Consider the following 12,341-nt stretch of genomic DNA (forward strand, 5'->3'; position numbering starts at 1 on the left):
TCTGGATTAAACTCCTAGAGTCCAGTTGAAGAGATGGGGAAGCAATAATATGCGTAAAGGGCTCAAGACCATGATGATGGAGATACCCACTGAAATAGCTTACCTGAAATAATGTAAGCTTAAAGACTTCAGACTGACAGGGGAGTGCCAGCGTGGGACCAAACTAGGTTCTATGAATGTGTGACAGTTTTGTAGCTCTGCCAGTCTGTAGGGCCACTGGCAGTAAGACTAGAATTTAACCTTAGATTTTGAACTGACTGTATGAAGTCCATTCTTTCTGGATAAATTGCTCAGCCTGGATATAGTGTGGAGGGCCTTGGTCTTGCTCTGAGTGATATGCTAGAGTTTGTTGACTTTCTAGGGGAAGCTTTACCCACTCTGAGGAGTGGATAGTGGAGAGGTGATGGGGTAGAAAGAGCAGGAGGGGAAATAAGTGGGAGCTGGGATTGTTGTATAGCATGAGAAAAGATTTTTTTTAAATAAATAAATTTTTAAAAAATGACAAGCAGTAATACACTGGATGTTTTGAAGGGAGGAAAGGAAAAAGAAATAATACAATTATATTATAATTAGAAAAATATAAAAGAGATTATTTTAGAAAAAAGTATAATATCATTTCAATAAAAGTAGTGATAATTCTGTGTTAATTTCAAAAATCTAAAAATTAGTATTTAAAAATGTTTGCAGTCTCTGTCTACAAAATGACTTGCCAATGTGGCACAACTAAATCCACATAAAACCTGAGAGAGCTTGGGAAGGAATTAACAGAGTTAAGCACAACTTCATGGTAGCAGCATTTTCTCAGGTGGGCTCTGTTTGCTAGAAGAAAGCAGAGGATTGATTTCTTTAAGAGAAGACTTCCGGACTCAGCAGTAGCAGTAAGGACTGTGCTGCTCCTTTAAGAAGACTTTCTGGTTCATGCTAGTAGTAGAAACAGCTGTTGTCTCTTTTGGGAAGGGGATCAATTGAATGGGGTTTGTGGGCAGCATGCTGCAAGTTTCTTGGTGGCAGTATGGGACCAACCACTTACCAGACTTGAGGTGGTGAGCATTGCTACCACCCAGAAGACCCAGAGCTGGAAGTAAAAGGACCTCTGCCATATTGAAAGGCTGAGAGAGGCAGAGCCAGCATCCAGGGCCATTGAGACCCAGCTGCTTACCATTTTAAAAGCACTCCTGATCAGAAAAGGATTACAAATAAGCAATAAAGACAGAATATATTATAGAGATGAATGCTTTGCAGTGGTATGGACCTTGGCTTATTGATACAAATTTAATGTCAATTTTGTTATACATATCTTTCTACTATTGATTAAGGAATTGTGCTTACACAGGTACATATAGATTGACATTGGGTTTACATTTTGTAAAATATTTGTGAACAGTACAGGAATCATAAAAATAGCTTCCTTACTTTCAGTACCGTTATCCAGTATGATCATAATCATGTTTTCTTACCTCACAATCTAAATCAAATAGTCCCCTTTATTTAGGGCCTTGGACATGCTGAAACATGTTTGCTTTCAATGTGCAGTGCAATGCTAGCCTATGAGAACTACTCTCATAAGCCAAATTAATATTTTTCTAAAATTAATTGCTTCTAAATTATGCTTAATATTACCAGAAAAAAATTCTTTGGACACCATTGTTTTTTTCATTTTAGACTATATTTGAAGTTTCTTACATCCTCTAGTTCTCAAATGAATTTTTTAATTAGACAATTTGCTAAACATTTAAATGCATGCACCTTATTTTGCTTTTATGTTCAATCAAGAAGAAAGTAGAAAGCAATCACTTAATGAGGACATAACCCACTCAGCCCTTAAGGCTCACACTGATTACCTTTGTATCAGCTTTAACACGTGAGAGATTCTGTTTTCTGACCATCTCATCTCCCATGGGTTATAACTTCCAACCCATTAAGAAGATTGTCTCTGCCCTTGCTGATTCTATTCTCATTTATATTATCCATGATTCAGCTTGGATCAATTTACTAGATTCAAGGACAAATTTGTGTCTAGGGCCCAAATATGTAGACTGTGAAAAAATACAATCTATTTATAAATATTTCAATATTATCAGATTGGCATACATAAGAAAATTGAAAGCATGCTATTGCTTTACTGAACAAAATATTTGAAACTTGAGAGCCCTTTAAGTAATCAATGTATTCATTTCTCACACTTCTTCACTGTGAGAGTCAAAACAATTGATTCAACCTGGGACAAATGTTCAGCGTTATCCAGAAATTTGGCTTCATCTTATTCTGCCTCCCACTAAGTAGAAAAAACTGCTAAAACCCCTGGGAAGAAAAGGGCTATACTAAGGTGAAACTTTTATCAATATAACACAAATAAATAAAAAATAGGATATCCTCTAAAATGCAAATAGATCAAATAGCAAATTGGGCAACATTTGAATTATTAATATCTCCAGTGGCTTCCAAGATGCCAGGGCGCAAATCTAATTAAAGATAATAGCATAAAGTTTTTGAATATTTTTTCTTCATAAGTTCGACCAAATTTATTAATATGTCAGAAATAATAATATGGTGCTAAAATGTAAGAGGAAGAAACATATTAGCACAACAGTACAGTGTGTGTGTCTAAAATATTCCACTGCAAAAATTAACTGAAAAAAAGTTTTTACTTGTAGCCTCAGCTGACCTGGATCTATCTAGACCACACTGCTCTTGAACTCACAAAGATCTTCAACCATTTGCCTCGCCAGTATATGATTAAGGACTTACATACAACATAACATAATCTTTATCCTGTTAAAATAACAAAAGTAAACATTTATAAGATTTCTCCTATTCTTTTGCATATATGACATCTTTATGTTAGTACTAATGAGATACAACCTGTGTGAGAAAAATCATTATTAATACAATATGGAATTATAGTCTTGATACTAGGAGGCATGTTAGTAAGACTAATAAAGAATTGAAGTCAACAAAATGTGACTATTAGTAAGAAACTATTTATCTCTAGGCAAAGTATTCACATTTAAATTTTGGTCTGTTAAGCATCATAATTTTTAAATCACTGAGGAATAAAAACCTCTAAAATATCTTGCAAGTTTTACTTGGTATGAGAGATTTGTGTTATAAATAGAACTTAAAGTTTATTTTGTTTCATAAATGTATGAAAGTGGCAACTTCAAAATAATTTTTATAATAAATAAACTCATGTTTACAATGAAGATAGTAACAGTATTCATTGTTCAAACTTGGCTCTGTCCATTGAAAATATTATTGTTTGTCATTTTGGAGTGATTGTTATATATATTCACTTTCAAATTTCTTTGGCTTGTGGCAATATATAGTATCATAAGTATTCTGTAACTTATGGGATATATTTTAGAAGACCCTTACCTCAATAATGTCTCATTGACACTGTTAATCAATTACTGTCACAAAAATTGAAAATATAGCTGCAAATCATGGTATTTAAATGATACGTTTTTAACACCATCTAAGTTCAACCACTATGGGAAAGTTCTACAAGGCAGATTACAAGGCATATTATACTTTCGCATAAAATCTAAAGGCATCACTCAGAATAACCAGAAGTTATAAATAATAAAAACATATATTAAAAATCCAATATTTCAGCCAGTGATGTGTGCATTTAATCTGAGCACTTCAGAGGCAGAGGAAGGCAGATATCTGTGAATTTAAGTCCAGCCTGGTCTACAGAATAAGTTCAATGACAATGAAGGCTACACAGTGAAACACCTTCTTGAAAAACATAACAAATCAAAAGCAAAATAAAAGAAAAAAGAAAACCAGTATTGCTATATTATAAGCTATTTTTATTTAATTTCTAATAACCTTATGGAAAAAGATTATTTTTCCAATGTTAATATAAAAATTGGGAGGATATAAAATATCCAAGATAATTGAAAGATGTCTTTTAAGAAATTATGTGGCCATTTCTCAAGCCTCACTACAAATTCAAATTATGGAAAATATGACAGGTAACATATAAGCAATATGTTTAGATTGGAATGAGTATGTCTCTCTTTACTTTTTACTTTTTTGTACTTCTAGCCCTCAGGGTGACAGTATCATCAGGCATTTTTTCTAAAAAGATGTTAAAGTCACTATGGCCAAACTCACACGATTAAGACTAGAGCTATTATAAAGAAAGAATCAGAGTGTTTATTAGCCATTTTGGTTATGCACAGTCTACAAAACAGCTCTAGCCTGACCAAAATATGCCTTTTGGTCTTCAAATTATTTGGATACTGAAATCTTTGCTTTTTGAGTGAGATTGCATGTTCCTAGAGCAGGGCAGTCATGTGCGATTAGGTCGGTCTGTCTGTAAATTCTACTTACTGTATGAAAACTGAATATCAATGTGTTTATGTGCTCATCATAGACTCTGCAACTCTCAAGCAGCTGGGCGGTGGGGGGAGCAGTAAACTGTGTTTGAAAAAAATGAAATTTATGTCCTGGTAATGCTGAAGCTTGCATGAGAGGCCTGTATATGGCATTTTTGTGTCCATATTGAGTTTTATGGTCTTAGCTGAAGAACTCTTCCTCAGGAAGTCACCAGATATCATTACAGATGATTGTGAGCCACCATGTAATCGCTGAGAATTGAACTCAGGATGTTTGGAAGAGTAGGCAGTACTCTTAACCAGGCCCAGACTGTGATTAGGTTGTATTATATGAAAACACTATCTATTTTTAATTAAAAAGTAAAGAGAAAAATGATATGCAATATAAAATATGTATTTACTCCTACTTTTCTTCAGTATGAAGTCCTCTTTTTTCCTTATTATTTGAATTTTTGTTAATATATTTTATCTTATTATTCTTTAAACTTTTACTAATGCCTTTTATTTCCTTATTCTTTCCTATTTTAAAGATGTTCTTTCAGCTTCATTGTTCATTATACATCAAAATTTGCATAAATATAACAATTCCCTTAAAGTTTTCCGGCTATCGGCTGTTTTCAAAAGTAGCATTTTATGAATTTTTATAGATCTATATTTTTATTATCAAATATTGTCATTCTGCTCACAAAGATACTGCTTATGTAAAATTCTGAGAAATTTTATATAGAATATAGTTATGTATAAATTAGTGTTAAGGGTATATAATTTAAGCAACTAAATATATAATCAGATAACTAAGATTTACTTTGTGTGATATAACACTGTAATATAATGTTTAACATACATGTTTCAAGAAATAAATATGTAAATTCATGGAGAAAAGTAAAATAAATTCAAGGTAGCAAAATGTAAGCCACTTATATTATTGGTCGCTCAAAAGAAATTGACTTTCAAAATAAAGGTAAAAAATTTAATTAATCACTTAACTATTTAGTACAAATATTTGGAATCTTAAACTTTCATGACAATATTAGCCCTCAAATACAGATTAAAGTACTGGCTTGGGAATAAAAAATGAGCTATAAAAAAGTTTTTTATTTTATCACCCCTTTCAGTTATATCACTAATTTCATAAATGAACCATAATACACAGTATAAAATGATATTTATTTAAATATAATACTTTATTATATTATTTGAACTGTAGAAAGCTGTTTTTAGTACTGCCAGTAATCATTCATTGAAATCTTATTAATATTTAAAATATGAAATATTTTATCAGTTTCTCTATGCCCTTACACTCCATTATATATTTTACACATGCAATGTGATGACTAATGATCTATGTTGAAGCCAACATAACATATAATAATTATAATTATAATGTGATTCCTTCAAAGTCATAGAAACTTGGAGGCACTAAATCCCGAATTGAAGTCAAATTGTATTGAAATCAATAATCCTGCTATATAAATGGCTTTGCATGTAACTTTTTGGGGCTGGAATTATTCTAAAATAATTAGATACTTAAGTTTTACAAAAGGAACACTTAAGAATTTAAAAAATAATAGTTCATTACTGAATCAAATGACATTTATTCTCAATTGTTGACAATGATTTATTCTTCTATGTATCTGGGTTGCACTAATATAAACAAGGCTATTTAGATTTCTCAAAATTTATATGCTTTCCTTGAGTCAAAATATCAATGGAATCTAAGTCAGTTAATCTGTGCTTTTTAAAAAATGTGTTCATTAATCTTTTTATTTAATTGTTTTCATTTTTCATACAAACCTCATTCATGCCTCATGCCTTTCTCACCTCCAGCTTCCCCCATCCCACACCCCCTTCACTCCTTAGAGGGGTCAAGTTCTCCTTTGGGGCATTAACATATTCTGAAATACCAAATACCACGTTGAATCATGATCAGGACCCTTGCTCTTGCATCAAGGCTGAGCAAGGTATCCAATCATAGGAAAATGACTCAAAAAGGTCAGTTCATGCACCTGGGGTACATTCTGGTCCCACTTCCAGGGGGCCCCACAAACAGATAAAGCCACACAACTGTCACTCACATTTAGAGGTCTTATGTCAGTCCCTTTCTTGTTTCCCAGATTTCGTTCCAGAGTCCTTAAGAAACCAGTAGCTCAGGTAAGCTGTCTTGGTGATTTTTCCAATCAGGATCTTTTCCCCCATTGCTCATATGATGCCTGCTCCATCTCTTTAACTTAATTTCAGAAGCTCAGCTCAGAGCTTAACTGTGGATCACTGCATCTGCTTCCATCAATTACTGGATGTAGGTTCTTTGATGATAGTTGTGGTAGTAAATATTCTGATTACAGGTGTAGGCCAGTTCAGACACCCTCTCTACTATTGATAGGAGTCTTAGCAGAATTTATCCTTGTGGATTCCTGGGAATTTCCTCAGTGCCAGGTTTCTCTCAAGCCCCATAATTTCTCTATCTATCAAGATATCGGTTTGATTACTCCCCTCTTCATCCTTCCACTAATTCAACCATCTCAATCCCTTATGTTCACACGCCCATCTCTTCCCATCTATACTTCTCCCAATTTACCCTGGAGATTTTAACTATCTCCCCCTTCCTGGGCCCCTCCATTTGTGTCTTTCTTAGTGTCCTCTACTTTTATCTAGATTCTTTGGGGTTATGGATTGTAGCCTGATTATCCGCTCCTTCTCACATTCTCCAACCCATATACACCCCCTCAATGCTTCGAGTTTTCTCGGGAGATCTTGTCTATTTCCCATCCAGTGTATCCATGTACGTTTCTTTTAGGGATCTCCTTGTTCCCTAATTTCTCTGGGGTTGTGAGCTATAGGCTCATTATCCTCTGCTTTATGTCTAATATTCACTTGTGAGTGACTACATACTGTACTCATCTTTTTTTGGTCTGGGATACCTCACTCAGGATGTTTTTTTTTTTTTCTAATTCCATGCATTTGCATGCACATTTCAAGATATCAAAACATTCTAATTTATTGATAAGTTAATAACACAAAGGAAATTACTATATTTTAAAACAAAAATGAATAATCACTTTGTATTAATTTTCAGTTATCAAATTTAAGTGATAGTTACTTTCATGGCCTCTGTACTAAAGAAATACATAATTTCTATTTTTCAGTTTATGAATCTTAAAACAAAATGTGACAAAGAATTTAAAGAAACATGTTTGTATTTACACAAATTTCATTAAAAATTAATGCAAATGCTTTCTGGGTTCAGAATATGCTAAATATTTTAAAATTTTTCTATTCCATTGCTCTAGTAAAAGGATTTGCTAATATGGCAGGTGACTTGTTATAGTTGTTTTGGGAACTCCATGAAAAGAAAGTAGGAGAAGAAAATTTAGATTATAACTTACATATAATAAATTATCAACCTCTGCATGGTCCAACATTTCATTGCTCTTTCAACAAGTTTTGTAACTTCTGCTTTAGGCTTTTCATCCATGAGCTGTGAGTAAGAATTGAAGTTTAGAAAATGATAGTGGAGTATATGGCTGGAAAATTCTTTAATTCCCAGTGCCGATCTTTACCTAAAGGGGAGACTAACACTTGTTAAATGTGTTTTCAAGTCTACCCTTGAAATAAGTTAGTGATCAAAATGAGGTCTTCCTGGACAGCATTTATCAAAGCAGAACTCTGGCTTCTCCTAAGGAATTGTTCTCAGTATGATACATTCTCAGCCAGAAAAGAAGCAATATCATTTGTCTTCTTCCTTAACTTCTTCATGGTCACTAGTCTGTAACACTTCACCCCCTTGAGAAATAAGTGCCTGCTTTCTGTTTGCCCCGTTAGTGTTCTCTTCAGTGAATTGCTTCCTGATACTCAGCAAGGGTACATTTCTTCAAATGGAACCTGGCAATAATAAGAGATATATCTGATTACACTAGGGTTAGATTCTTAAAAACCAAGTTTCTTAGTAAAACCAAACATAGTTTATCCTCCAGCTGCTATAATTTTGAGTCTACTATAGATAATAATGCATCTATAAATCTGAGAAGTATACTTTTATTAAAATGGAATATAAATTGAATGATGAGTCTTACTATCAGGATAAAGAAATTGAAGTTTTGTATGTTTGTATGTTCATTCATGAAGTTCTGTTTTGTACCTGAAGATCTTTATTTGAGAAACTGATAAAGTTAGAAAACAGAAGCCATAAAGTTGATGTGATTATTGGAATTTAGTCAATTTACGTAAATAGTTTTATAACGTTAAAAGCTTGGTTTTTATATAAAAGATGTCTTTGTTAATAAGTCTCAAAAATAATGCCAAATTTTCATTTCCTACAGAAAGGATGATTACAATTTGTTTCTTTAAGTTTCTAAGCAAGTTCAGCAATCATTTCTCTGTACTCTCATTCCAATGTTTTTCTCAGTACTTGAGAAAATCTCAATTTCAGTAAGCCATGGCCAAAGTAGGAATGGTAACCCCTAACAAATGGAAATACTTATCTAAAGAAAGACAGAAGATACGTGGTGTGGAGATGTTATTTCACATTCTTTCCTGATTGCTTTGCTCATTCTTAATAAATACAAATGTAAATAATGAATTATCAAGAAATCATGTGGTATTTTTATTTTACCATATTTTGGAAAATTTATAGAAAATATGGAAAGCTAAAAAAGCAGATATGATTATATATGTAAAATAGAATAGCAAATTGTTATATTGATAATTTGTTACCTAATAAAATCATACTAAATTTATTTTATAATTACTTGTAAATCAAAATAATATTTTTTAAATGAAAGTATCAAAAAAGTTTCTTTTCATGTTCTCCCTCCTTCTGCTCCTCATTTAGACCTTGGGAGCTCAGTCCAGTGCTCCAATGTGGGTCTCTGTCTCTATCTTCATCCATCGCCAGATGAAGGTTCTATGGTGATATGCAAGATATTCATCAGTTTCACTATAGGATAGGGCCATTTCAGGTTCCCTCTCCTCAGCTGCCCAAGGAACTAACTGGGGACATCTCCCTGGATACCTGGGAGCCCCTCTAGAGTCAAGTCTCTTGCCAACCCTAAAATGGCTCCCTTAATTAGGATATATACTTCCCTGCTCCCATATCCACCCTTCCTTTATCCCAATCATCCCATTCCCCCAAGCTCCCCCCCATCCTCCCCTTCTCACTTTTCTCTCCTCATTTCCCCTTACCCCCATCTCACCCCACCCCCAAGTTCCCAATATTTGCCCGGCAATCTTGTCCACTTCCAATATCCAGGAGGCTGACTATATATGTTTTTCTTTGGGTTTACCTTCTTATTTAGCTTCCCTATGAACACAAATTATAGGCTCAATGTACTTTATTTATGGCTAGAAACCAATTATGAGTGAGTACATCCCATGTTCATCTTTTTGGGTCTGGGTTACCTAACTCAGGACAAGGAAGTCAGGACAGCGAGGGGTGCACCCACCCACTGAGACAGTGGGGCTGATCTATTGGGAGCTCACCAAGGCCAGCTAGACTGAGACTGAAAAAGCATGTGATCAAATCGGACTCTCTGAGCTTAGCAGACAATGAGGGCTGATGAGAAGCCAAAGACAATGGCACTGGGTTTTGATCCTACTGCATGAAGGGCTTTGTGGGAGCCTAGCTGTTTGGATGCTCACCTTCCTAGACTTGGATGGAGAGGGGAGGACCTTGGACTTCCCACAGGGCAGGGAACCCTGACTGCTCTTCAGACTGGAGAGGGAGGGGGAAAGGAGTGGGGGGAGGGGAAGAGAAGTGGGGAGAAGGGGGAGAGGAATGGGAGGAAGGAGAGGGAAATGGGAGGCAAGGAGGAGACAGAAATTTTTTTTTTAATAAAAAGAAAAAAAAGTTTCTTTTCAACAGAGGGAGCAGGTTTTTGCAATAATATAAACCTATAAAGTTGATAAATTTAAGACTTACTATTTATCTTTCATGCATGATTCCTGTGCTGAGTTGTTCAGAATGTTGAGCATTTGAAGAGGATATTTTGGGAGGATATATGAACTAGTACAATGCTACTCAAAACCCGATTGAAATGCGGGACTTCCCCTGCTATAGTCAGAGCTATTCGTGTTGCCAGCATAAACCAGGAAGCTGTCTCTCATAAAAACCACTCAGTTTTCACTGCTAATGCTGAGTCAGGAAGCATTCTCTTAAAGAAATTCGACTTCTGCTTGACTCTAACAAACAGAGCCTATCAGAGAAAAGCTGTTATCAAGAAACCATCATCAGCAACATGGCATCTCTTTGACTCTGCCTACTCTCTAAATATATTTGTTTATCAATGCTTCAGGCTGTTAAGTCATTGGCCAAAACAGCTTTATTCATTATCCAATTAAACAAAATATATACAGAAGGACATTCCCCATCAATTTCCTAAACCGTGGAAGAAAGGGTGTTATGTAGTTATACCATATATGGCTGAGAACTTTACAGACACTTATTTTTGTGCTTTGAGTAGATGTCTCTATAATAAATACTCTATACTGGAAATAGATATTTTTCTAATAGTCTTGAGAGCTTCACTTGTGTATGTATATAAAGATAATTATACTAAAGCATTTTGATATGTCTATTGGGCAAAATAATAGTGAATTATTTACTAGGGCTAAAACTACCTAGCCACATATTTTTATCCAAGTTTAAAAGAGCAGACAAACAAAACATCAAAGTCAGTATGACATTTATACACACACACAGAGACATGTATATGTGCAAATATTATCTTTATCTATATCTGTCTATCTATCTATCTATCTATCTATCATCTATCTATCTATCTATCTATCTATCTATCTATTTTTCATCTCTTCATCTATACAATTTAAATAAATACAAAGTTGTAAAAATGTTCAAATCCACTTGCCTAGAAGACATATTTCTCTTCATAAATGTCAAATTATACTTTCTTCTCCAGTGACCTAATAATTATATCAGTATTTGCTTTAAATTGGGATGATAATCTATTTGGAATATGCATCAAATAATCACTGCAACTGGAACAAATCTTGGTGTTCCTATAGATTTATCATCAATGTCACAAGAGACAATAATGGACAACTTGTGTTCAGGAAATAGTTGTGATTATAACATTGCCATTCACAGTTACTGTTAGAGTATCATTGTCAATTGTTCCTACTCTAATTAATACAGAGGAATTTCTGGTGTTTTGGATGGATTTCTTTCAGAACAAACCCTAAAATGACCATTTCTTACTATATATGCAGTTTGTCATTTTATTGAAGATTTTACACTACAATCATCTACACTTTTATAGTTTTTAAATGCTCTAAAATAATACATAGATAAAATTATACAGGTTGATTAAAATTTAAACTTAAATGAATATTGCTATTAATCATTCATATTTAATGAAATTTAATGATTATACTTCCCATATTATGATAATGTTATCATAAGACTGGTTTTATTAGTTGACATTGATATAGCATTTAAAAAATAAACATTTCAAAGAAATATGCTTAATCTATTCTAGCATTCTTTTTTATTTCTCATATGTTTTCAAAATATAATCATTATTATCAATGAATCTGATTTTAAAATGTACCTTTATTGTGTGTATGCCTGGTGACATTTTTGCCTTGTAATCTATATTTCATTTAGTAATATCTGAATAAACATAAATCATTTCTGTACCTGATAAAGCAAAGTTAATTTGAAAAAAGATTACAGGAACCCACAAAATGAACTTTCATGATGTCTAGAGTAGAATCTGTATTTTCGTATTAGAAACATTGAAGAAAAACAGAACTTTAAGTAAAAATAAATTAAATTAAGGATTCATTTTATATGGTGCAGATATCATAATTAAATTAGATTTTAAAATCAGTCTCTAAAACTAACTATAAATGAATAAAAATTATACATTTATTGTGGGGGGAAAGAAAGGAAATTACAACAGAGAAATGGAAACAGTATTTGAATTAAATTTTTAATTCTTATATAAAAATCTCATTACATCAATAAAATTATATTTATAA

This window comes from Chionomys nivalis, chromosome 12 (assembly GCF_950005125.1).
Source record: "Chionomys nivalis chromosome 12, mChiNiv1.1, whole genome shotgun sequence".
NCBI lineage: Eukaryota > Metazoa > Chordata > Mammalia > Rodentia > Cricetidae > Chionomys > Chionomys nivalis.